Source organism: Pleurodeles waltl, chromosome 2_1 (genome assembly GCF_031143425.1).
Source record: "Pleurodeles waltl isolate 20211129_DDA chromosome 2_1, aPleWal1.hap1.20221129, whole genome shotgun sequence".
Classification (NCBI taxonomy): domain Eukaryota; kingdom Metazoa; phylum Chordata; class Amphibia; order Caudata; family Salamandridae; genus Pleurodeles; species Pleurodeles waltl.
In genome coordinates, this window is record NC_090438.1 from 73,847,716 (window position 1) to 73,872,594 (window position 24,879).

Sequence of the window (24,879 nt, forward strand, 5' to 3'; positions counted from 1 at the left end):
TGAGATTTGGCTTCATAATGCTACTGTGAATTTTTAGAAGTTGAGCAGACTCAAGGCTTTCTTGTTTCAAAAACATGTGGCACTTACATCTGCACCCGAGACCTATGCACTTCAGGTTGCGAGGTCATCCGCAGAGATACAGTCCCTTTTAAGTACTAACTTTTGAGACACTTTGGTGAGCTTGTTGGATGGATATTTAACGCATCCAGTACTACTGGAATCGCAAATTTCTTTACGGCTGTTGGTTCTGGTTTCATTCAAACCTTCTCCTCTATATTTGTCTTAATACCTTTAGCCATCCATTCAATATTTTCCAGTATTTACGGGGGATTTCTGACAACTTTGGCTATAGTAGGTGGCATTTTGCTGTTGCTCCTTCTTCTGCGCAATGGCTGTCCCTTTACAACAAGGAGGACTGAAAGCGCTTCCACCAAAGCAGCTGTTTCGTGAACGCATGATGCAGTACTTTGGAGCACCTCTCCTGGAGTAATTGGAGTGTTACTGGTCTCTGTCATTCAGACCGGTTTGTATTGTGTGCAGCCCGTGTTTCGGTGCCTCTGGTGCCCTTTCTAATATGCATTGAAAGTTTGTCTTTCTATACAGCGCTTGCTTTGATTGGACGCTGATCTGTTGATGTTCTCGCTGAGGGCTCATTACCAGACATGCACGTTGAGGGTGCGTTTGCTACGGGATGCTGTTTATGAGTTGCCCTTTGTGGATCATGCAGCTCTAAACTCACTGTTGGGCACACCATTGAATGCTGCTGCCTTGGTGGAGCTCAGGCTTTGGAACACAAATGCTCCTTGGTTTTCCTTGGCGATGAACTTCCTACTTTACCACCTGCCGAAGTGGAAGATTTCCTATCTTCAATTATCCCGAATTCAATTGGGGACTTAAAAAATTACTCTGACTTTTGAAATTCAGCTTTTCTTGACGTGACAACTAACATTTTAAATTGTCCTTTTAATGCATGCTCAAGTGTCTTTTAATTTGTCATTATTGACATTCCCATATATATGCCTTTGGATGAATTTTTGTAGCTTCTATATATATAATAATTAGGCTTTCTACTACCTTTGAACCGTCAAGGGGAGGGTGTTGTGTAGCCATTTTAGCTATAGTCTTATACACTTTAGGTTAGCAAACTAGGCCTGCTGTTGTTCACTATAACCTAGATATGTTTTATTTTAGCTTTGTTATATTTTTTTCACTAGTAGCCACATTTATGGTCTTTTTTTATTTTCTCTATCTAGCTGCTTTTCACCTAGGTCAGCACTACGTTCCTAAACAACACATTTCTTTCACTCTGCTTCTTGCTTTTCTCAAGGCTGCCGCAAGATAGGTCACCGGCAAAAGTGGTACGCTTTGTCTCCAAGTTCACAGAAACATACACACTCTTACGTGGGGATCCTTTCTTGGAACATCAGCTGTTTTACTGTAAAACACTACTTTGACCCATGTACATTAGAGGGAGATTCCAGCCAGGTGACCACGACTATATGCTGGTTGCTGATTGCTTTGCTACAGTGGCTTATGTAGACTACAGGCTTCTTGCTCAGGTATGAAGGATGATTTCTTCCCAGGGGAAACCTGAAGGGCAGAATTAGAGCTTAACATGCTGTTTTCTAACATAGCTCAGGTAGGAACTATCCCTACAAACCTTAGTGACAACATGGTAGCGTTATTCTTCTGTTTTACTCTCCTTGTCCTTTAATCTTATTGTGCTTCATCGTCCTAGTTATTGCAATACATGCTTTATTATCTAAGATGCTGTTATTTCAATAAAACCTTATTGAACTTTACTTTGCCTCTGATGCCCTTGCATATGTGAGACTAACGTAACTGAGAGAAACGGATGAGATCTGAGTGCCCACGCTTCTCCTGAGGAGTCATTTACATCATGCGCCCGGTTGCCCCAATCATCCCTGCTCTCAGGTGGAGATGAGGCACTGCTAGTTAGCCGGAACAAACCCAGATTAGGCCGACAGGTGTCACATGGTGCGACTTCAGACTTAGAGGGTCATTCTGACCTCGGCGGTAAAAGGCGCTTACCGCCGGTCAGAAGACCGCCATAACACTGCCGCGGTCGCGGTAAACCGCCACGGTCATTCTGACCCGCAACTGGCAAACCGGCAAAAACCTGACATCCACAAAAGTCCGCCACACCAACGGCCAGCGAAAAACTGGCGATGACCAAACCTCCACCGTCACGCCAACAGAAATACACCCATGCCATTCTGACCCACGAATCCATGCGGCGGTCTTTCAACCCCGGTATTCCATTGGCGGTACACACCGCAGCGGTCAAAATACACACACCTTTACAAAACACAACCACATTGGACAATTCAAAATACACACACCTGAGACACATACACACAACACTCCCACACACCCAATACAATATAAAACACACACCCACATCACCCACAAACCCCTACGACCAAAAAATCCGACAGAAGGCCAGAGAGAGACAGCACAGAATAGAGAACACCATCACACAGAGGCACACTACACCATCACCCACACAATATCCACGCACAAAACACCACACACCACCACACTCACCACACTCATCAACACATACACCACCCCACACCTCATCCACACCACCCCATGGCACCCCAAAGACACCCCAGGTTTTCAGACGCTGAACTCAGGGTCATGGTGGAGGAAATAGTTCAGGTAGAGCCCCAGCTCTTCGGGACACAGGTGCAGCACACCACCATTGCCAGGAAGATGGAGCTATGGCAAAGAATAGTGGACAGGGTCAACGCTGTGGGACAGCATCCACGAAATTGGGACGACATCAGGAAGCGGTGGAACGACCTACGGGGAAGGTGCGTTCCATGGTATCAAGGCACAACATCGCGGTGCAGAAGACTGGCGGCGGACCCCCACCTACTCCCCAAGAATTTACAGCATGGGAGGAGCAAGTCTTGAACATCCTGCATCCTGAGGGCCTCGCAGGAGTAGCTGGAGGAATGGACTCTGGTAAGTCTCATCTTCACTACTTCATCCCCCCCACCCCACCTGCATGCCAAATCATACCCCCACCCTCACCCCCACCCCCATCACACCAACTCCTTGCAAATGGCTCACCATCACAACCCACCCATCAAACACATAGCCCTGCATGCGTCCACAAAGCATGGACACCCATCACCTAAGCATGCCCACTGCACATACCCATCTCCCCCACAAGCCACATTCACAACAGCCCCCACAAGGGAATGCCAGCACTGCGGTACACGGGCACCCACCCATTGCACGATATGGCACACACAGAAGCAATAACCATACTCTTATACCCCTGCAGGACCCGAACGCCACCACACCGCCCAGGAGGGTCCAGAAATGTCCATCCCACCCCCAGAAGAGGCCCCCAGTGATGACAGCAGCTCTGTCTCCCTGGACCCAGATGACCAGCCCGGCCCATCGGGGACCTCGGGACAGTCGGTTCCCCTCACACAGTCACAGCAGACCTAACCCCCGCTGGGAACACCAGCACAGCTCCCACCCAGCGGGCCCATGCCTCTGTCTCCAGGACACGTCAATCAGCGGTGTGTCCACCACTACAGGGCACCCAGGTTAACCCACCACCCCAACAACAACAGGGACCTGGGGGCAGTGGTAGTGGGCACACGGTCCAGGGGACGAAGGCACAGGAACACAGGGGAATTGGGAGGGCTGCTGTGCGACAGGGGGGGTACAGGCCTAGGGAACCCACTCTCCACGAGGCCCTCTCCTCCATCATGGGAGCATACCACCACTCCCAGGAGACGATGGCTACAGTACTGGCCAGGTTCCTGGAGATCCAGGTACTGCAGGAGGAACAGTTTATGGGGTTCAGGGAAGAACTCCGAAGCATTAGTTCCGCAATGGGGACCATCGTCGTGGCTCTCAACCAGATTGTCACCACATTGCGGGACCATGTGGCACCACAAAGGGCCCCTGTCACTAGCATGGACCAAGAACAGGCTACCACCTCTGCCGGCGCTAGTGGACAGGAGGCCCCGACACAACAACAGGCCACCAGAACCCCACCCCCTGCAGGAGGAGAACCACCCCGCAAGCGGACCCTGAGATCTAGGAAGAAGACAGAGTAGGATGCCAAGACCCCCGCCAGCAAAGGATACCCCTGATGTCATCCCACTGTCCCACATTGTCACCCTGTCCAACCTTAAACTGCCCCTGCTCCATCCTTCCACAGGCATATGGACAATGCACTTGAGAGACTGAAAATCTGGACTCTGCCATGGACATTCCTCCACCATCACCCATCACCGATTTTCAACCATGTCCCTAAATCGAGCACTTTAATAAAATCACTTATTGCACAAAAATAATCTGGAGTCTGCCTGTATTTTGAACAAATGTATTAGACATAACCGTGCCAAAATGTCCAGTTACATTGTGATGACAACATACCACTGTCACACAGCTGTAGTCCATGGGGAATCAAAGCCGAGGTCACGCAGTGGGGCCCACATCTCTGAAATTGGAAGGGAAAGTCACAACTCAGTTAACATACACTGGGGGGAAACTCAGACAGTAGAGAGGCAGGAGACTGTAAGTAAATGTAAAATGCCGGTGTTGATTCTTACCTGTGTGTTATTGAAAATACTGTTGTATCACTGTGTCCCTGTTGTCTGTGTCGTCCTCGTCGTCTTCCTCCTCTTCACTCTCCACAGGCTCCACAGCTGCCACAACACCACCATCTGGACCATCCTCCTGCAGGAAAGGCACCTGGCATCGCAAAGTCAGGTTGTGAAGCATACAGCAGGCCACGATGATCTGGCACACCTTCTTTGGTGAGTACATTAGGGACCCACCTGTCATATGCAGGCACCTAAACCTGGCCTTCAGGAGGCCGAAGGTCCGCTCGATCACCCTCCTAGTACACCCATGGGCCTCATTGTACCGTTCCTCTGCCCTGGTCCTGGGATTCCTCACTGGGGTCAGTAGCCATGACAGGTTGGGGTAACCAGAGTCACCAATTAGCCACACACGGTGTCTCTGTAGTTGTTCCATCACATAAGGGATGCTGCTATTTCGCATGATGTACGCGTCATGCACTGACCCAGGGAACTTGGCATTTACATGGGAGATGTACTGGTCAGCCAAACAGACCACCTGGACATTCATTGAATGATAACTTTTTCTGTTCCTGTACACCTGTTCACTTTCTCTGGGGGGTACCAAAGCCACATGGGTCCCACCAATGGCACCAATGATGTTGGGAATATGTCCAAGGGCATGGAAATCACCCTTCACTGTAGCCAAATCTCCCACCTCAGCGAAGACAATGTAGCTCCGCATGTATTTCATCAGGGCAGACAACACTCTGGACAACACCTTTAAAAACATAGGCTGAGACATCCCTGATGACATGGCCACTGTTGATTGAAATGACCCACTTGCCAAAAAATGGAGTACTGACAGAACCTACACTAGAGGAGGAATCCCTGTGGGTTGGCGGATGGGGGACATCAGGTCTGGCTCCAGCTGGGCACACAGTTCCTGTATAGTGGCTCGGTCAAGCATGTATGTCAATATGACATGTCTTTCTTCCATTGTCGACAGGTCCACCAGCGGTCTGTACACGGGAACATTCCTCCATCTCCTCGCAAGTCCCAGCGGACGGTGCCTAGGAAGGACAACAGCGAGCACAGAGTCAATCAACCCACAGGTACGTTCCCACAGCTTGCCCAGTACATGATTCTCTATGCATTGAATGGCTTGTATGAGTGGCGATGCAAGGCCTAGGCATGTGTGACGCAGTAGAATTTAAGCCATGTGGGCACTTGAAATGGTGGCTGCCTGACCTGTGAAGTGCGACAATGGGATGTGAGGTCAATGCGCTGGCGTGGCACACCGTGGCGGTAGGCGGTCGAAGACCGTGGTGCAAAGCCGCATTGGTTAACATTGAACCCTATGGGTTTCAGGAGCCAATGATGTTGTGCGCCTGCGGTCGCGGTACGCACCGCCGCGGTACGCACCGCCGCGGGCGTGACCGCCATTTTCTATCAGCTTAATCACTCGAGACCTGATCATCCACATGAGAGGACCTATACTGCAAGTGCTGCTGTGACCTCGGTCTGGAAGAGACAATGGCTGCTGCGACTGGGGAAAGGGCCACTGCCTTCACTTCTGACCTCCTCAGGACGCTCATTGTTGGGCAGTCTACCCTTTTGAATGCCATCCAGGGGGTAGAAAGGGAGGTGCACCGGACCAATGCATACCTGGAGGGCATTCATTCGGGTCAGGCTGCCCATCAGCGATCGTTCAACGCTCTGGCCTCAGCACTGACGGCAGCCATTGTCCCTGTCTCCTGCCTCCCTCCTCCAACTTCCTCCACCCAGTCCCACTCCCCTGTTCCTCTGCCTATCCCAGACACACCTACACACCAGCCTGCACACACCTCAACACCCAAGGGCAGCTCATCCAGACATAAGCACCACACATCACACAAGCATTCACACAAGCAACAGCCACATGCAGACATACCAACAGCCACTGCCTCCTCTGTGTCCCCCTCCTCCTCGTCTCCCTCCTCCCTCCCTGTGACGTCTCCACTCACACTTGCATGCACAACATCATCAGCCACTACGTCCATCACCAGCACACCCACCAGAACACTCCGCACACGTGCAGTCACCATCCCCACTGCCATTTACACGTCCCCTGTGTCCTCTCCCAGTGTGTCTGTCACCCCCTCTTCCAAACCACACAAACGCAGGCAGCCACCCACCCAACAGCCATCCACCTCACGACAGCCTCCGTCACAAGCACCTGCACCCAAAGACACCACACTTGACTCTCCTACAACCACATCCTCTTCCTCCACTCCCATACCCACTGCACCTACCCTTCCCACTGCTCCTAAAAAATATTTCCTGTCCAAAATTAACCTCTTTCCATCACCTGACCCACCCCCTCCATCTCGTAAGAGTCCAATCAGCACCTCAGCCACCACAACCCCTGGACCTACAAGGACCATAGTACAAGGATATTGGAGTCCACCACCTTCAAGGGCAGCTACATCGGCCAGCAGTAAAGGGACAGCCAGCCCACCCCCTGGGAAAAAATCCAAGAAAGGCAAGGCCCGGCGCGAGAGGCCAGAGACGGCAGCCTCCAAAGGCCCTACCCTGGCACCGTCAGGAAGTGGGGTGCCACCTGGCACATCTACAAAGGGAGGCAAGGGCCACAGAGAATCACGGAAGGATGGCAAGGGCAGCACGGCCGACAAGTCCGGCAGCAGGCGAGCTGCCCAGGAGGGCCCCACCAGCCCCATTCCGGGTGTGAAGGAGGACACCCACGGGCCCGGGACTCCAGCACAGGAGGGGCCCGCAAGCGAGAAGTCGAATGGCGAGTGAGCTCCATATATTGGCCGGATATGGTGCCCTGGAGACACATGTCAAGAACCGCTGAACAGGGCCCTTCAAGACAAGCACTGCTGAACAGGGCCCTTCAAGACAAGCACCGCTGAATAGGGCCCTTAAAGACAAGCACCGCTGAACAGGGCCCTTCAAGACTAGCACCGCTGAACAGGGCACCGCCGTCTCAAGAACCGCTGAACAGGGCCCTTCCAGACAAGCACCGCTCCGCTGGGCCCTTCATCTCAAGCACCGCTCCGCTGGGCCCTTCATCTCAATCACCGCTTCGCTGGGCACCGCCGTCTCAAGCACCGCTCCGCTGGGCCCTTCATCTCAAGCACCGCTCCGCTGGGCCCTTCATCTCAAGCACCGCTTCGCTGGGCACCTCCGTCTCAAGCACCGCTTCGCTGGGCCCTTCATCTCAAGCACCGCTCCGCTGGGCCCTTCATCTCAAGCACCGCTCCGCTGGGCCCTTCATCTCAAGCACCGCTCTGCTGGGCCCTTCATCTCAAGCACCGCTCCGCTGGGCCCTTCAAGTCAAGCACCGCTGGCCCATTGGCAGAAGGGGCAGGCCCGGATCTGTGTCAGGCAGGGCTGCTCGAGGCACTCTGGGCACCATGCCTCCTCCAGTACCAGTGGAGTCTGTAATCCTCTTGACAGACTGTGGCTTTGCACTCCCCAGGATGTAACAGTGGGCAAGCCACCCACTGTAGAGACTTGTGAGACTGTGGCTTTGCACTCCCCAGGATGGCACAGTGGGCAAGCCACCCACTGTAGAGACTTGAGAGACTGTGGCTTTGCACTCCCCAGGATGGCACAGTGGGCAAGCCACCCACTGTAGAGACTTGAGAGACTGTGGCTTTGCACTCCCCAGGATGGGACAGTGGCCATGGAGGCCCCTCGTGGATCTGGCGTCGTGGACTCATGTGGCTGAGGTGCCTCCCCTTCCCTTCCCCCTGAGGTGCCTGTAGTTTTTCTATCTGATGCCCCTGCAGTGTTCTCTCCAATGGATTCGGGTCTCCTGTGTGGGCTTTGCCCATGTGTTGAGGCCCATTGGCCCACGTACAATGACTGAAACCCAATTTGGACAGGACAATTTACATATGTGTATATAGTTATAGATGTTGGAAATAATTTTTTACTTACAATATATTTGAATTTCATGAAGATTTTATTTTGTCTTGGCATTCTTCCGGGGGGTTTGGGGGGTGTCACTCTGAGTTGTTGCTCTGCATTGATGTGTAGGTAGTTGTGGGTGAGGGTGGGTGTGTCGCGTATGTGTGTGCCCGTAATCTTTTCTCCTCCCCCCTCCCCTGTGTTGTAGGTGCAGTACTCACCGTTGTCTTCTGCGCCGGCGTTCGTGCTCCTGGTAGAGGAGCAGGTAGACAATAGCTGGTAGGATGTGTAGTTCTGGTTCCATGCTGTCCAGATTCCTCGTGGAGTGTGTAGAGGTGAGCGTTTTCCCATTCGTAGTCTGTTTCCGCCGTGTTTTTATCGGCGGGGCTCCCGCCCCGGAAAAGGTGGCGGATTGGTGAGTTGTGATAGGGTGGGCAGTACATTGTCTCCCGCCTGTCTGTTGGCGGTGACCGCCGCGCTGTTTGTTTGTCCCGCCGTGGCGGTCGGAGTGTTAAAGTGGCGGTCTGTGTTGGCGGTTTCCGCCAGGGTCAGAATTCCATTTTTTTGACCGCCTGCCTGTTGGCGGGTTGGCCGCCGCTTTAACACCAACCACCAGGGTTGGAATGACCCCCTAAGTCTTCCGCAGTAAAGGTGATTCTGCCACTTAAATCCTGTAGTCTCATTAGGATAATGAGAACCTATGCGACAGAGGGACTGGCAGCACTAAGAGAATTGGAAGTAGGTGAGGTTACCTGGAATACAGATAGGGAACTACTTTGTGATTTAGGACTAAAAATAAACATACCAGTAGGCGTGATTTCAGGCCAAGATCCAGATGTAATCCTAGCACACCACATGACAACATTGTCTCCTTTCATGATGCAGTAACATTTGATTTGCTGAGAATGTGGCAAGAGAGCAGTAATACATTTGCAAATAACCTCACAGTAGGGCAACGTAAGGTGTTGGAAACTCTGAGGAAAGCCAATTTCTTTGTGATAAAGCCCACCAATAAAGGGGGTAATGTGGTTCTGTGGGATGTTAAGAAATGTCAACAAGAGGCCAAGAAACAACTCACACTAACAGGGACTTATGAGAAATCATCTATGATCGTATACAAACATTCTATTGTATGTTACCATAGTTTGCTCTCTGAATGGTGGGATCAGATCATCCTAGTAGATGATGAATTCCAGTTTATTCTGGTTAAAAAACCCACTGCACCATGTTTTTACATGCTGCTGAAAATACACAAACACAGCACAAATCCACGAGGCAGGCCTATTGTTTTTGCAAAGGGCAGCATTCTTGAAAACATCTCCATATACTTTGTTCATTTTTTGTGTCCATATGTAATACGTCTCCCTTCTTACTGCAGAGGCAGTGTGGATTTTGTGACCAAGATACAGAACATACCTTGTAAATCCAGTTACATCATGGCAACTATCAATTTTGTGTCTTTATACACTTGTATACAACATGATCTAGGAATTGAAGCCGGCAAACACTTCTTTAGGGATAAACCACTAGCACTATATGATCATTCAATGATGTTATTGATCATTCAATGATGTTATTAAAGATGTTACATCTTGGTCTGCATAACAAGTTCTTATATGAAGACTAATGGTACAGATAAATAACTGGGACGGCAATGGGAAGTTGCCTCGCTCCCAGTTATTTATGTATGTTCATGGGCTGGTTGGTATAGTCCGATGAGAATGAGAGGTAGACCAGACATTTTATTTTCTTGGCATTTTACATTGATGATTTATTTATCATCTGGGACAGCTCAGGGGTGTCAGAACATTATTTACTGAGATGGCTCTCTAACAACAATTTAAATTTAATATTCACTCACAAAATAGATAAAACATCTATGGAGTTTTGGGATATTCTGTTTTTTGTAGATAGGAGACCCTGCGAACCAGTCTCTTTAGAAAGAGCACTGCAGGCAACACCATCTTACACACAGACAGTCAACACCCACCTAACCTTAAGTGGAGCATTTGCTCCAGGCCAAAAGGAATAGCAGTACGAACACAGCCTTTGAATTGGGAACAATCCAATATGGTGGGTAGGTTTAAAGCTAGAGGATACCCAGGAAAGGTTATCATGACTGCTTGTCAAAGAGTCTCATTGAAGGACAGGGATGGCCTCCTTGTTCCTGACAGTAAAAGGGAAGAAGACAAAATCGTGAGGTACATCGCAACTTAGAATCATGAGTCACAACAAGTAAGGATAGCCCTGAAAAGGTTTTTGGGCATTTGATCAGAACAGATAAAGTGATTGTTGATGAGGTTCGCCCAAGCCCTAAAATCACTTACACGAAAAGTACCTCTTTATGCTGGTGCATACTTATCCAGCTAAGAACACCAGTACCTGGCTGCAGGGCCAACAAGGCTTCTATAGATGCGGTAAATGCACTGCATGTGCACATAGTACACATCGTAAAACCTACAAAGTACCAACAGGCAGGGGGGTAAAGATTAAAAAATCATTAATTTCAACTCTGATTTTGTGGTATATGTCCTGACATGCCCATGTGGACTGCTGAATGTTGGAAGCACGACTTTCCCAGTGGAAACGCGCATTCAGGAGCACTGGCATGCCATTAAAAATTATTATGTGAACTCTCCGGTGGCAAGTCATTGTAAGCTGGTGCATAATGGCCAGGTTGATTGTCCTTCTTTGGTATTGACAGGGTGGAACCAGCTCCAAGAGGAGGTGATAGAGAACTCACATTGAAGAGAATGGAATCATCAGGCTAAACAGCAGCTTTCCAAGAGGATTATAGAATGGAGGCCAATATCCTTTTGCATCTTTTGACTTTTTGGGGCATGTGAGGCATATTGTGGGTAGGATTATTGAATGCACATTAGCAATAGCATAATATGAGAAGTCAGAGATAATGACCACTTCTTTCCTTTGTAGGGCTCCCTTTCTGGGAACCCTCGATTGGGGTTTTTATTTGAAAAAAAGACTGCTTATATTTCTGTTTGTGTAATTGTTTTTTATTGTTTATTTTTTATTCCTTACATTTTTTCACATGGTTTTGACATATGCATTAACTGGGGCCAGACATAACAATGTAAGGTTGGATATTGATAATCAGGTGGCATTTGAGTTTGAAAGAACTACTCAGCTGGATGTATTACAATGACTTTATGGCAATATGTTACATGAGGAAGGGGTGTTTAGAAATATGATCATGGTGATAGTAGGCAGGTGATACATTTTTACAGCCACTTGGTTTATATGTGTATACAGTACTGTGATGGATATGGTGATTTTGCTAGCTATTTGACACAGGAATGTTTAGCATTGCTCAGATGGTTTATTAGAACCTACAGAGCTCTGGCATCATGTTTGAAATGTGATGCCTTGTTATTTTGGCAGTTTGGGAATAGACCACTAGCTCCTGTTATTGAATATTTTATTGGTGAAAGGTTGTGTAATTGAATTTCTATTTTATTTATATTATTATATGGACTATTATCCTGCTATTTCTTTTTTGCTTGACACCGTCACAGTTTACAATTCCACCCTCAATGAATGAGCAATGATGCTTATGTAGAACGTAATTTTGGGGCGACCTGATGTGAGTCTTTTCGCTATGTCACTACACCAGTGGTGTATATTTCGAAGGTAAATGGGACACCATGTTATTATGTTTGGCTATGAGTAAGACCGTGTGGCTGAAATGTGTCAGCCTGAATTAAATTGTCTTGATTTCACCAATTCAGAGTGCTGGCGTTTCCTTGCTGTGGACATGAAGAAGGTTCCTAAACAGGCCTGTTGGCTGACTGAACAGAGAGTTTTTTTCAAATGTGGCAATTGTAAAGCCTGCAAGAGTAGTGTCAGTGTTAAGACATACGATGCAGAATGGACAAGAAAAGAAAGTAAGTAAGGCAATAACATGTAATAGTGATTTTTGTGTACATGCTTTAGAATGTCCATGTGGTTTGCGTTATATTGGAAGTACCATTTTTCCAGTTAAGAATCGGATTATGGAGCATTTGAGAGCGATCAAAAATTGTGATCATAATTTTCCAGTCGCTAGGCTTTGGGAGAAAGAACATGTCAAGAAATCTGATAATTTTTCTTTTTTTGTCATTGACAGGATGGAGGTTCAGCAAGAGGAGGTGACAGAGAGAGAGGAAACTCCGTATTTTGGAACCTGAATATATTGTGCGTCTTAACAGTAAGGCCCGATGGGTCTGAATCTTGATGAGGAGCTTTCGGTTCATATAGGCTGTTAGCATTTAGAATATGAGATAGTTGATAATGGTTTATATATATATATATATATATATATATATATATATGCGTTTTGTTTGATGAATATATGCATGAGAGACAGGAGTCAGGGGCATTCACTGTGAGATGGAAACGTTGCTCAGTACTTTTCTTATTTTACATATTTTTAATGCACTTATTTTTCTGTGGGTGTATGGGTTTCTCCCCCTTTTTATGTAGAAAACTGACATGAAAGAATAAAGTATAGAAAATAAAATGTAATAATGTTAGTTGGATATAATAGGCATGGAATTTAGGGAGTGGATATGAATGTGTTGAAAAGATTAATCATGTGTGGAAATTATGAAATATCACATGGCCACTCGGCCAGTCGTAATATACATATATTTTTTGGATTAATAAGATATGTTCTAGGACTTGTTCAGACTTGCTTAGAATTATTTATGTATAAGAAATCATGATATCTTGTATGGCCACTTGGCTGGTGTATAGAGGATAGGTATCTGCATAAAAGTATTTTGGAAATGGTGTAAACATGATTTAATCTTATTAGTCATAACACGTGTGTTGATTACTTTTATTAATATAAATTTGATTAAGTATTATGGATATAATTAGAGGTTGATGAATTATATATTTGGAAATGTATTGATTTATCTTTCTTCTTATATTGTGAAAGGCTTAAGGTCTTTTCACTAGGCCTAGTGTACGTTGAATCTTTTTAAGCGAGGTGGTGCACTTTTTTTATTGGCTTTGAGGAAGATCTCTGGGAGATCGAAACGCGTTGCCATTACATTTTTCTTATCACAAATAACGAGCCTGTGGAGTGCATTTTTTTCAGGTACCGGAGACAGTGGCACCTGGATTTCTTATATATATACATATGTATATATATATATTTTTATGTGTACATGTATATATATATATATATGTATCTACACTGAATAAACAGAAGTTAAAATTGTGTTATAGTGATGTGAAAATTACAATGACAACATAGGCCCTCATTACAACCCTGGCGGTCAGTGATAAAGTAGCCGACAGGCCGGAAGTAAAAAAAATTGAATTATGACCACAGTAGAAACCGCTCAGGCAGACAGCCACTTTAACACACCGACCGCCACGGCGGTAGCAACAAGCACTGCGGCAGTAACCGCCAACAGCCAGGCAGAAGACAATGTACCGCCCACCCTATTACAACAAGCCAATCTGCCAGCTTTTCCAGGGTGGTACCAACGCCATCAAAAGCATGGCGGAAACGGTACACAGAAGGGAAACAACTCACTTCTGGACACTCAAGGAAGAACCACGACGCCATGGAGCCCAAACTACAGGTGTTACACATGCTGGTTTACCTCCTCCTACACCAGGAACACGAACGGCGGCGAAGATGACCACGGTGAGTACCGCACCTAATACATGAGGGAGGGTGGGAGAAAAAAGAGAGTGACACACACACACTCAACACCCCCACCCCTAACACCATACACACAAACAGATCCAACAGCATTACATATCCACCCCGTACCCCTCAGGAATTACGCAAGAACAAAAGGAAGTGAGTAAAGTCAGTGTAATAATATAAATTTCAAGAAATACGTCCTCAAAGCACAAAACAGTATCTACAATATATACAAATGGAGGGACACTGCCCAGTCCAAAATGTCCGTGAGCCACAGGGCCATATCACATAGGCCAAGGTCCCACTTGACTCCTGCCTCAATATGGAGAGAACACTTCTGGGGAACAGGTTGAAAATACACAGGCACCTCAGGGGGAAGGGGACCGGGGGACCTCAGCCGGAAGATGGTACAACCCTACTGCTCCTAGAGGGGGCTACATGCTCCCTGCAATGTCCTGGGGAATGCAAAGCCACAGTCTCTGAAGTGGGTGGTCTGCCCACTGCTTGGTCCTGGGGAGTGCAAAGCCACAGTCTCTTAGGTGGGTAGTTTGCCCACTGCTTGGTCTTGGGGAGTGCAAAGCCACAGTCTCTCAAGTGGGTGGTTTGCCCACTGCTTGGTCATAGGGAGTGCAAAGGCCAAGTCTCTGAAGTGGGTGGTCTGCCTACTGCTTGGTCCTGGGGAGTGCAAAACCACAGTCTCTCAAGTGGGTGATCTGCCCACTGCTTGGTACTGGCGAGTGCAAAGCCACAGTCTCTCAAGTGGGCCAGGACACTACAGCCCATGGAGGCACGACTACACAGTGCCTGCCGGCGGTGACGGCTGTTCAGTGGTGGCAGTGGCGGGGCTGGCGGCTAGCGGCTGTGCTGGCAGTGGTGGGGGAAGGCTCCAGCCCTTCCCCCGCAGCCTCGGACAGATGCCCACTGGGGCTGCTGCTGCTGGCAGCGGTGCTGGTGGTGGTGCTGGTGGCGGTGCAGGTGGCAGTGCAGGCGGCAGACCTGCCTGTGGTGGGGGGAGGCTCCAGCCCTTCCCATGCAGCCTTGGACGGCTGGATTGCCATGGCTGGTGTTGTTTGCTCAGATGCTGCTCCAGCACCAGGCTCCATATTCATCTTGCCTGCGGCGTCTGTGCCTTTGTCATTGCTCTTGGCAGCTGGTGTTCCCTTCCTGCCCTAGGCAGTTGGTGGTTCCTCCTTGCTTCTGCCAGCTGGTGGTGCCTCCTTGCTTCTGCCAACTGGTGGTGCCTCCTTGCTTCTGCCAGCTGGTGGTGCCTCCTTGCTTTTGCCAGCTGGTGGTGCCTCCTTGCTTCTGCCAGCTGGTGGTGCCAACTTGCGTTTGCCAGCTGGTGGTGCCTCCTTGCTTCTGCCAGCTGGTGCCACTTTTTTGGCTTTGCCAGCTGGTGCTCCCTTTTTGCCCTTGGCAGCTGGTGCAGGTACACTGGCTGTGTGGCCGGGTGTCTTCACGGAGCCTCTCACAACTGCAGTGGCTGCAGAAACGACAGTGGTGGCCGTGGAATGGGTGGCTGAGGTGCTAGCCTGGGTCCTGACCACCCTGGCCCAAAGTGAAGGACGGGAGGGGAGGGGCAGGGAATAGGTCAAGGGTGGAGAAGAAAAGCTGTTTAGAGACACTGGGGCTGGAAGAGGGTGAAGGTTTGGGAGTGGAGGAAGAGGGAGTGTTGGTAGGAGGTGTCTGCTGTGTTTGGGTGCAGGTGCATGGGCTGGATGCTGTCGTGAGGTGGATGGCTGTTGGGTGTCTGAGTGCTTGCGTTTGTGTACTTTGGGAGGAGGGGGCACAGACACAGTGGGAGAGGACACAGGGGACATGTGCATGGATATGGGGGTGGTGACTGCCAGTGAGGGGCATGTAGTGATAGGTGTGATGGTGATGGAGCTAGTGGATGAGGATGTAGTGCTTGCAGTGTAGGTCCTCTCCTGTTGAAGGTCAGGTAGCAAGTGAGTGAACAGATAGAAAATGACAGTCATGTTCACAGCAGTGCGTACCGTCACCACCGGCGTACATCACCATTGGCTACTGGAACCCACAGGGCCCAATGATAACACAACGTCAGTGGAATTACCTCATTTCCATTTGTCCCTCTACACAGGTCAGGCAGCTGCCATTTCAGGGGAGAACAGGCCATGGCACCTAACTGCGTCACAGCAAACATAGGCACATTTACGGAACTGCACGTTAACATACTGTTTCTGTCACAACATGCAAGGCATTTTACTCTGAGGATAGGTGTGAACATGACCATCTGCTCACCATTTTTCACCCTAGTGTTCAACCGCTGAGGATGAATAGGAGATGGAGACATACCCCGTGTACAGACCCCGGGTGGACCTGGCAACAATGGAGGACCGGCACATTATCCTCACCTACAGACCTGATAGGGCCACAATCCAAGAGCTGTGTGCCCAATTAGAGCCAGACCTGATTTCAGCTATCCGTCACCCCAATGGGATCCCCCCTCTTGTGCAAGTCCTATTGGTGCTCTATTTCTTGACAAGTGGCTCCTTCCAAGCGACAGTGGCCATGGCAGCAGGGATGTCACAGCGTATGTTCTCAAACCTGCTGACCAGAGTGTTGTGCTGCCCCGATGAAACACATGCGCAGCTACATAGTTTTCCCCAAGGTGGAGGATTTGGCCACAGTGAAGGCTGACTTCTATGCACTGCGACATATCCCTAACATCATTGGTGCTATTGATGGTACACATATTGCCTTTGTCCCCCCCCCGGAGAAATGAACAGGTGTACTGAAATCAAAAGAGCTTTCACTCTATGAATGTGCAGATAGTGTGCCTGGCGGACCAGTCCATCTCCCATATGACTGTAAAGTATCCTGGGTCTGTGCATGATGCCTACATCCTGAGGAATAGCAGCTTCCCATATGTGATGGCTCAACTCCAGGGTCACCGGGTGTGGCTAATAGGTGAGCCCATGGTCTCCACCCAGTGTATGTTGGTATATGGGTGTCGGGTTGGCCCTAAAGGTGAGTGTCTGGCTAACAGGTATCCCTCGATATTTGCAGGTGACTCTGGTTACCCAAGCTGTCATGGCTACTGACCCCAGTGAGGAATGCCAGGACAAGGGCAGAGGAACGTTACAATGAGGCACATGGGCGAACAAGGAGGATCATTGACTGCACCTTTGACCTCCTTAAGGCCATCTGACAGGTGGATCCCTGTGCTACTCACCCAAGAAGGCCTGCCAGATCATCGTTGCATGTTGCATGTTGCATGTTGCACAACCTGGCCTTGAGATGCCAGGTGCCTTTTCTGCAGGAGGATGAGGCTGGAGATGGTCGTGTGGCAGCGGTGGAGCCTGTGGACAGTGACGAAGAGGAGGCAGAGGAAGAGGATGTAGACAACAGAACAACTATAATACAACAGTATTTCCATTGACACACAGGTAAGACACTGTAACCTCACCTTCCATTGCTTTTCTGTGAAGTGAATTTTCTCTGGCTGGCTGCTGTTCCCACTACAAAGGCCACTTATTGTACCCTTTAACATGTCTCTTTGCAGATATTTGTGCCCTCCTGTCGCTCCTGGTGTATTGACTGAGGCACATTACAGGTCATAACTATGTATACATCACTGTACAGTCTATTTGCAATGAACAGTGATTGTTAAACAACTACATCCTTGAATCATTTGACACACTCCATACTTGTTTTTTTTCCAAGGGTGTTTATTTCAGTGCTGAGAGTAAATGGGGATGTGCAATGGGCTTGGGTGATGGTGGGGGAAACTCCAGGATAGGGTCCAGTCTATTGGTATCACAGGTGAATTGTCCAAGGGGGCAGAGGAAGGGGGGCAATGGCAATTCAAGGTGGACAGGGTGACAGAGTAGGACACAAGTGTGACAATCAGGAGAGTCTTATTTCCTGGCGGGGGTCTTGGCAATGGTCTCTTGCTTCTGCCTGGATCGCAGGGACCGTTTGCGGGGTGGTTCTCCTTCTACAGGGGATGGGGTTCTGGTGGCCTGTTGTTCCTGTGGCAGGCCTCCTGTCCACTAGCGTCAGCAGAGGTGGAAGGCTGTTGATCGGTGTTGCTTGTGTCAGGGGCCCGTAGGTGTGCCACTTCCTTCCTCATGGTGTTGGCCATGTCTGCCAGCACCCCTGCAATGGTGACCAGGGTGGTGTGGATGTCCTTCAGGTCCTCCCTGATCCCCAAGTACTGTCCCTCCTGCAGCCGCTGGGGCTCCTGCAACTTGGCCAGCATCTGGCCCATGGTCTCCTGGGAATGGTGGTATGCTCCCAGGATGTTGGTGAGTGCCTCGTGGAGAGTCAGTTCCCTGGGCCTGTCCTACCCCTGTCTCACAGCAGTCCTCCCAGCTTCCCTGTTGTTCTGTGCCTCTGTTCCCTGAACCGTGTGCCCACTGCCACTGATCCCACGTCCCTGATCATCCTGTGATTGTGGGGTGTCCTGGGTACCACACTGCTAATTGACGTGTCCTGGGGACAGTGGTATGGGCCCGCTGGGTGGGTGCTGTGCTGGTGTTTCCTGAGTGGGGAGGCTCTGTGGTGAGATGGGACTGTGCCTGGGTAACCGACTGTCCAGAGGTCCCTGATCCAGGCGTGCAGAGCTGCTGTCATCACTGTGGGCCTCTTCTGAGGGGAGACTGGATGTTGCTGGCACCTCCTCTCCGGTGACGTTGTGTGGGGGTCCTGTGGGGATGTAAATGCAGTGTTATTGTTACTGCGTGTGACGTCTTGTGCATAGTATGTTTCCCTCTATGGTTGTTATTACCAAGGCAGCTTTGGCTTGTGTGAGTTGTAATTTGGTTGGCTAAGTGATGTTCAATCATGTGCATGCTGTGGTGATGGGTGTCCATGCAGGGGTGTGAGTGGTGTCCAAGGATTGGTGTTGCATGCAGTGCTGGGTACTGGGAGGGGTGGGTTGTGATGGTGGGGTGTATGTGAGGTGGTGGGGTTATGGGGGTGGGGGTAGGGGTGGGGGGGGGTGCCGGCGTGCATGTAGGGGGGTGAAAGTAGTTAAGATTTGACTTACCAGAGTCCAGTCCTCCTGCTACTCCTGCCAGGCCCTCAGGATGCATGATTGCCAAGACTTGCTCATCCCATGTTGTTAGTTGTGGGGGAGGAGGTGGGGGTCCACCGCCAGTCCTTTGTAGAGCTATCTGGTGTCTTGCAACCACAGAACGCACCTTCCTCCGTAGGTCGTTCCACCTCTTGCTGATGTCATCCCTTGTGCTGGGGTGCTGTCCCACGGCGTTGACCCTGCCCACGACTCTCTGCCATAGCTCCATCTTCCTTGCAATGGATGCCTGCTGCACCTGTGATCCGAATAGCTGTGGCTCTACCCGGATGATTTCCTCCACCATGACCTTTAGCTCCTCCTCAGAGAATCTGGGGTGTCTTTGTGGTGCCATGGGTGTAGTATGTGTGGTGTGTTTGAGGGTGTGTGGGGTGATGTGTTGGGGTGTGTGCTGTGAGGTGCGTGGATGGTGTATGGGTGATGGTGTTCTGTGGCTTTAGTTCTGGAGGTGCTCCTGGTGTGTCTCTCTCTCTGTTGTAAATTGTTTGTAGCGGTAAAGGGTTGTGGGTAATGTGGGTGTGTGTTTTATAGTGGTGTGTGGGTGTGGTGTGTGTATGGGTGTCAGGTGTGTGTAGTTTGCATTGACCAATGTGGTGCTGTTTTGTATGTATGTGTGTGTGTATTTTGAGCGCAGTGTTATGTTCCGCCAATGGTTTACCACAGTTGAATGTCTGGTGCGGTGATTCGTGGGTCATAATGCTGTGGGCGTATTTCTGTAGGCGTAACGGTGTGGGTTTTGGTACCGCCATTTTATCACCGACCTTTGGTGTGGCGTACTTGTGTGTGTGTCTGTATAGTAGCAGATTTCTATGTGTGGGTCATAAGACGCATATCGGTATACCGCCGCGGCCGTGGTAAACCACTGTGGTCGCGGTATATTGGCGGCAGTCAGCATGGCGGTAAACGGCACTTTTAGGCATTTAGGTTAGGTTATGGAAATTCACATTTATTTTTCTCATGTGTGTATGCATGACTAAGACCAATCTGATTTATTAAGTGGCCCTTTTGAATAAGTTGAACAAATGCAATCTGCCCTACAAAATGTTTTGCTCATGTCCTGCACACAGTTGTTCAGCGCCACCAGAATTTTTCGAACCCTTCTAATTTTAGTGAGCTTTTGCCCCTGACCTCAAACGTAGTCAGAAAATTGTTCTAGCACCGCTGACCGGAATCCATCTCCCCTACAATCTGCCAACTTGTTTCTGGATTCATCCTGCTGGCGATGTAAAAGTCTTGACCGTGATGTGGTTCGCTTCCCTCGTACAGCACTAGACTGCAGGCCTCATTTGGCCCTTTCATCACCCAGCGCCACTGGAGAATCATTGTTTTGATGCTCCACTGGTGCAGTGAGCTGGCCCATATTTACAAGGCCACACAAAGCCACCTTGCATGGCTTTTCGTGGCCTTGTAAATATGGACCCCTATCACGCATATGGGTGTTGTTGTGTGTGTTACCACGCAGCACCCATGGAATCCAATGGAATGTGACACATTCCCAGATTTACAATATCTCTCCCCATTTTTCCTCTTTCTATGTGTGCTGCATTCCACGCAAGTAGCACAGGGGCGACTTAAAACCTAAAATTACATTTACCAAACCACACAAGCCCACCTTGCGAGACCACATGTGGCTTGGTAAAGTGGAGTAACGCAAGTTGCCCCAGGGAAGCATTCTATGGGTGAAATATGGGTTTCCCACACATCAACCCATAGATTTTGGCACATTTACAGATTTACCTTGAGTGGTAGACATGGGAATGCTTTAAAATGCTACGCTTCCCCAGGGAGGCGCAATGAGGAGAAATATGTCTTCTTGTTTTTTCCTCTTCCTACATGTGCTGCATTCTGCAGCACACATAGAAAGAGGAAAAAAGCCTCAGAGGACAATTTTTGTGCAGGAAGGTGTACCTTTGTTTACAAAAACAATCCTGCCTGCAGGATAAGTCGGTATGCCAGTGCAGGCAGAGAACAGGAATGCACCATAGCACGATAGATATGGCACATTCCTGCCCTCTCCCTTTTAAGCACTGCAGGGCTGCAGGATGTTGCGTATGTGGTAACTCCTAAAAGTAGCAATTTTATTATGATTGTGAATATTATTGTTATGAGTTCTGGAAAACGACATATTGATCCGCTATACAATATTGTGATATACACTTTGACAGAAATTTTCAGTAAAAGTATAAATTCAAAAAATGAGTCCTATTGCAGATAGCACCACATTCTCAGTTACAAACTGTGGTGTTTCAGTGATTATATTCACGGGCTCAACATCGTCTCATCCTCCGATGACACACAGCTCATTCTCCCCCCCATCGACAAACTATCATCAGCCAAATAGAACTTTCAAAACAGAATGAAGGCAGTCGCGGACTGGATGAGAGACAGCTGCCTCAAGATCAACTCGGACAAGATGGAGATCCTCATCCCAGCACCACTGCATGGGACGACTCCTGGTGGCCTAGTGCCTTCAGAACTGCTCCCTCTCCTATTGACCAAGTGCGCAACCGCAGCATCATTCTCGACTCGTCACTTTCTGTGACCTGCCAAGTCAAAACTGTCTCATCTGCATGCTTCCACACTCTCTGCCTACTCCGGAATATCTTCAAGGGGATACCCATCGCCGCAAGAGGAACAGTCACCTACGCACTAGTCAGCGGTAAACCTGAATACGGCAACACTCGCTATGCTGGAATCAACTAGAAACTCCAAACTAGACTTCAGAGAATACAGAACGCTGAGGCCAGACTGATTCTGGACATCCCCCACCACAGCTACATCTCTGCCCACCTGGGAGACCTACACTGGCTCTCCATCAACAAAGCATCACTTTCAAGCTCCTGACACACACATACAAGGACCTACACAACATCAGACCTGCCTACCTCAGCCATCGCTTCGTCTTCTACCCACCTTCCTGGCAACTCTGCTCAACTGTCCTTTGCCCCCATCCCCAGGATCAGGAAGAACACAGCCAGAGGAAGATCCTTCTCCGACCTCACTATACAGGCCTGGAACATGATGCTGCTCCACCTCAGCCAGTACCCCTTGATGGCTTAGTTCAGGAAGGACCTCACAACCTGGCTCTTCGACTGACAGCTGGCGGCTTGAGACCTCCCAGATGATAAACCGTGCATTAGGAATGCTGATTAGCTTGGTTTGATTGGCATTCTATTAGGTAAATGTAAATTACAACATTAGGAGTTTAACCTTTTTGATTTGGGTAATCTAACAGGAGTAAAGACTATCTAAAGTCCCTGACCTGCTCAGATATCTCAGGGCATGTAATAGAATTAGCTGCACACATACAATGAGTTAGCAATTTCTTTTGCTCATATATTCTTCAGGAAGCTTGATATTTCTTACAGTTACAGTTGATAAACCAGGGATTTGGATGTGTTTTGAGAAAAACTAATTTAAAATACTATTAGGGAACCAACAGGTGGGCACATATTAAGATCACAGTATGCGCTCACTCTTCATTAAGGGGGTCATTCCGACCCTGGCGGTTGACTACCGCCAGGGCCGGGGACCGCGGATGCACCGCCAACAGGCTGGCGGTGCATCCATGGGCATTCTGACCGTGGCGGTACAGCCGCGGTCAGAAACGGGAAACCGGCGGTGTCCCGACGGTTTCCCGCTGCCCTGGGGAATCCTCCATTTGCGGCGCTGCAGGCAGCGCCGCCATGGGGATTCCGACCCCCTTACCGCCAGCCTGGTTCTGGTGGTTTTGACCACCAGAACCTGGCTGGCGGTAACGGGTGTCGTGGGGCCAATGGGGGCCCCTGCAGTGCCCATGCCAATGGCATGGGTACTGCAGGGGCCCCCTAACAGGGCCCCACCAAGATTTTCAGTGTCTGCCAAGCAGACACTGAAAATCGCGACGGGTGCAACTGCACCCGTCGCACCCCTTCCACTCCGCCGGCTCCATTCGGAGCCGGCATCCTCATGGAAGGGGGTTTCCCGCTGGGCTGGCGGGCGGCCTTCTGGCGGTCGCCCGCCAGCCCAGCGGGAAACTCAGAATTACCGCAGCGGTCTTTTGACCGCGCAGCGGTATTCTGATGGTGGGACTTTGGCGGGCGGCCTCCGCCGCCAAACAAAGTCAGAATGACCGCCTAAGTGTTTTCACAGTTATGTGCTTTTGGTTTGCTATTAAATACTTGCAGTCAATCAATCAATCAATCAATTAATTTATAAAGCGCGCTATGTACCCGACAGGGTTTCGAGGCGCTGGGGAGGGGGGGGGTGCTGCTAGCGTTCGAAGAGCCATGTCTTGAGGAGTCTCCTGAAGGTGAGGAGGTCCTGGGTCTGGCGTAGTGAGGTGGGGAGAGAGTTCCAGGTCTTGCCGGCGAGGAAGGAGAAGGATCTGCCGCCAGAGGTCTTGCGCTGGATTCGGGGGACGATGGCGAGGGCGAGGTTGGCAGAGCGGAGTTGACATGTGGGGACGTAGAAGTTGAGTCTGGTGTTCAGGTAGGTGGGTCCGGTGTTGTGTAGTGCCTTGTGTGCGTGGGTGAGGAGTTTGAAGGTGATCCTTTTTTCCACGGGGAGCCAGTGGAGGTCCTTCAGGTGGGGGGAGATGTGACATCGGCGGGGTATGTCGAGGATCAGGCGGGCGGATGCGTTCTGGATGCGTTGGAGTCGTTTGATGTCTTTCGTTGGGATGCCTGTGTAGAGTGCGTTGCCGTAGTCAAGTCTGCTACTGACGAGGGCTTGAGTCACCGTCTTCCTGGTTCCTGTTGGAATCCACTTGAAGATCCTGCAGAGCATGCGGAGGGTGTTGAAACAAGAAGAGGAGACGGCGTTGATCTGTTTGGACATGGTGAGAGCGGAGTCGAGGACGAAGCCGAGGTTTCATGCGTGGCTGGCTGGGGTGGGTGGGGGTCCGAGGGCGGTGGGCCACCAGGAGTCGTTCCATGCCGAGGGGGTGCGTCCGAGGATGAGGACTTCCGTCTTGTCGGAGTTGAGCTTCAGGCGGCTGTTGCTCATCCACTTGGCGATGGATTTTAGTCCCTCGTGGAGGTTGGTTTTGACGGTGAGCGGATCTTTGGTCAGGGAGAGGACGAGCTGGGTGTCATCGGCGTAGGAGATGATGCTGAGGTTGTGTTGACGGGCCAGTTGTGCGAGGGGGGGCCATGTAGACGTTGAACAACGTTGGGCTCAGAGAGGAGCCTTGGGGGACGCCGCAGATGAGGTTGGTGGCTTTGGAGCGGAAGGGTGAGAGTCGGACTCTCTGGGTTCTGTCGGAGAGGAAGGATGAGATCCAGTTGAGGGCTTTGTCTTGGATGCCGGCTTCGTGGAGACGGGTTAGCAGGGTGCGGTGGCAGACTGTGTCGAAAGCGGCTGATAGGTCGAGGAGGATGAGGGCTGAGGTTTCGCCGTTGTCCATTTGTTGTCTGATGTCATCTGTGGCGGCGAGGAGTGAGGTCTCAGTGCTGTGGTTTCGTCTGAATCCAGATTGAGAGGGGTCTAGGATGTAGTTGTCTTCTAGGAAGTGGGCGAGCTGTGCGTTGACGATCTTCTCGATGACATTCGCTGGAAAAGGGAGGAGAGAGATCGGTCGGAAGTTTTTGAGATCGTTGGGGTCAGCCTTGGGTTTCTTGAGGAGGGGTTGGATTTCTGCGTGCTTCCAGCTGTCCGGGAAGGTGGCGGTGTTGAAGGAGAGG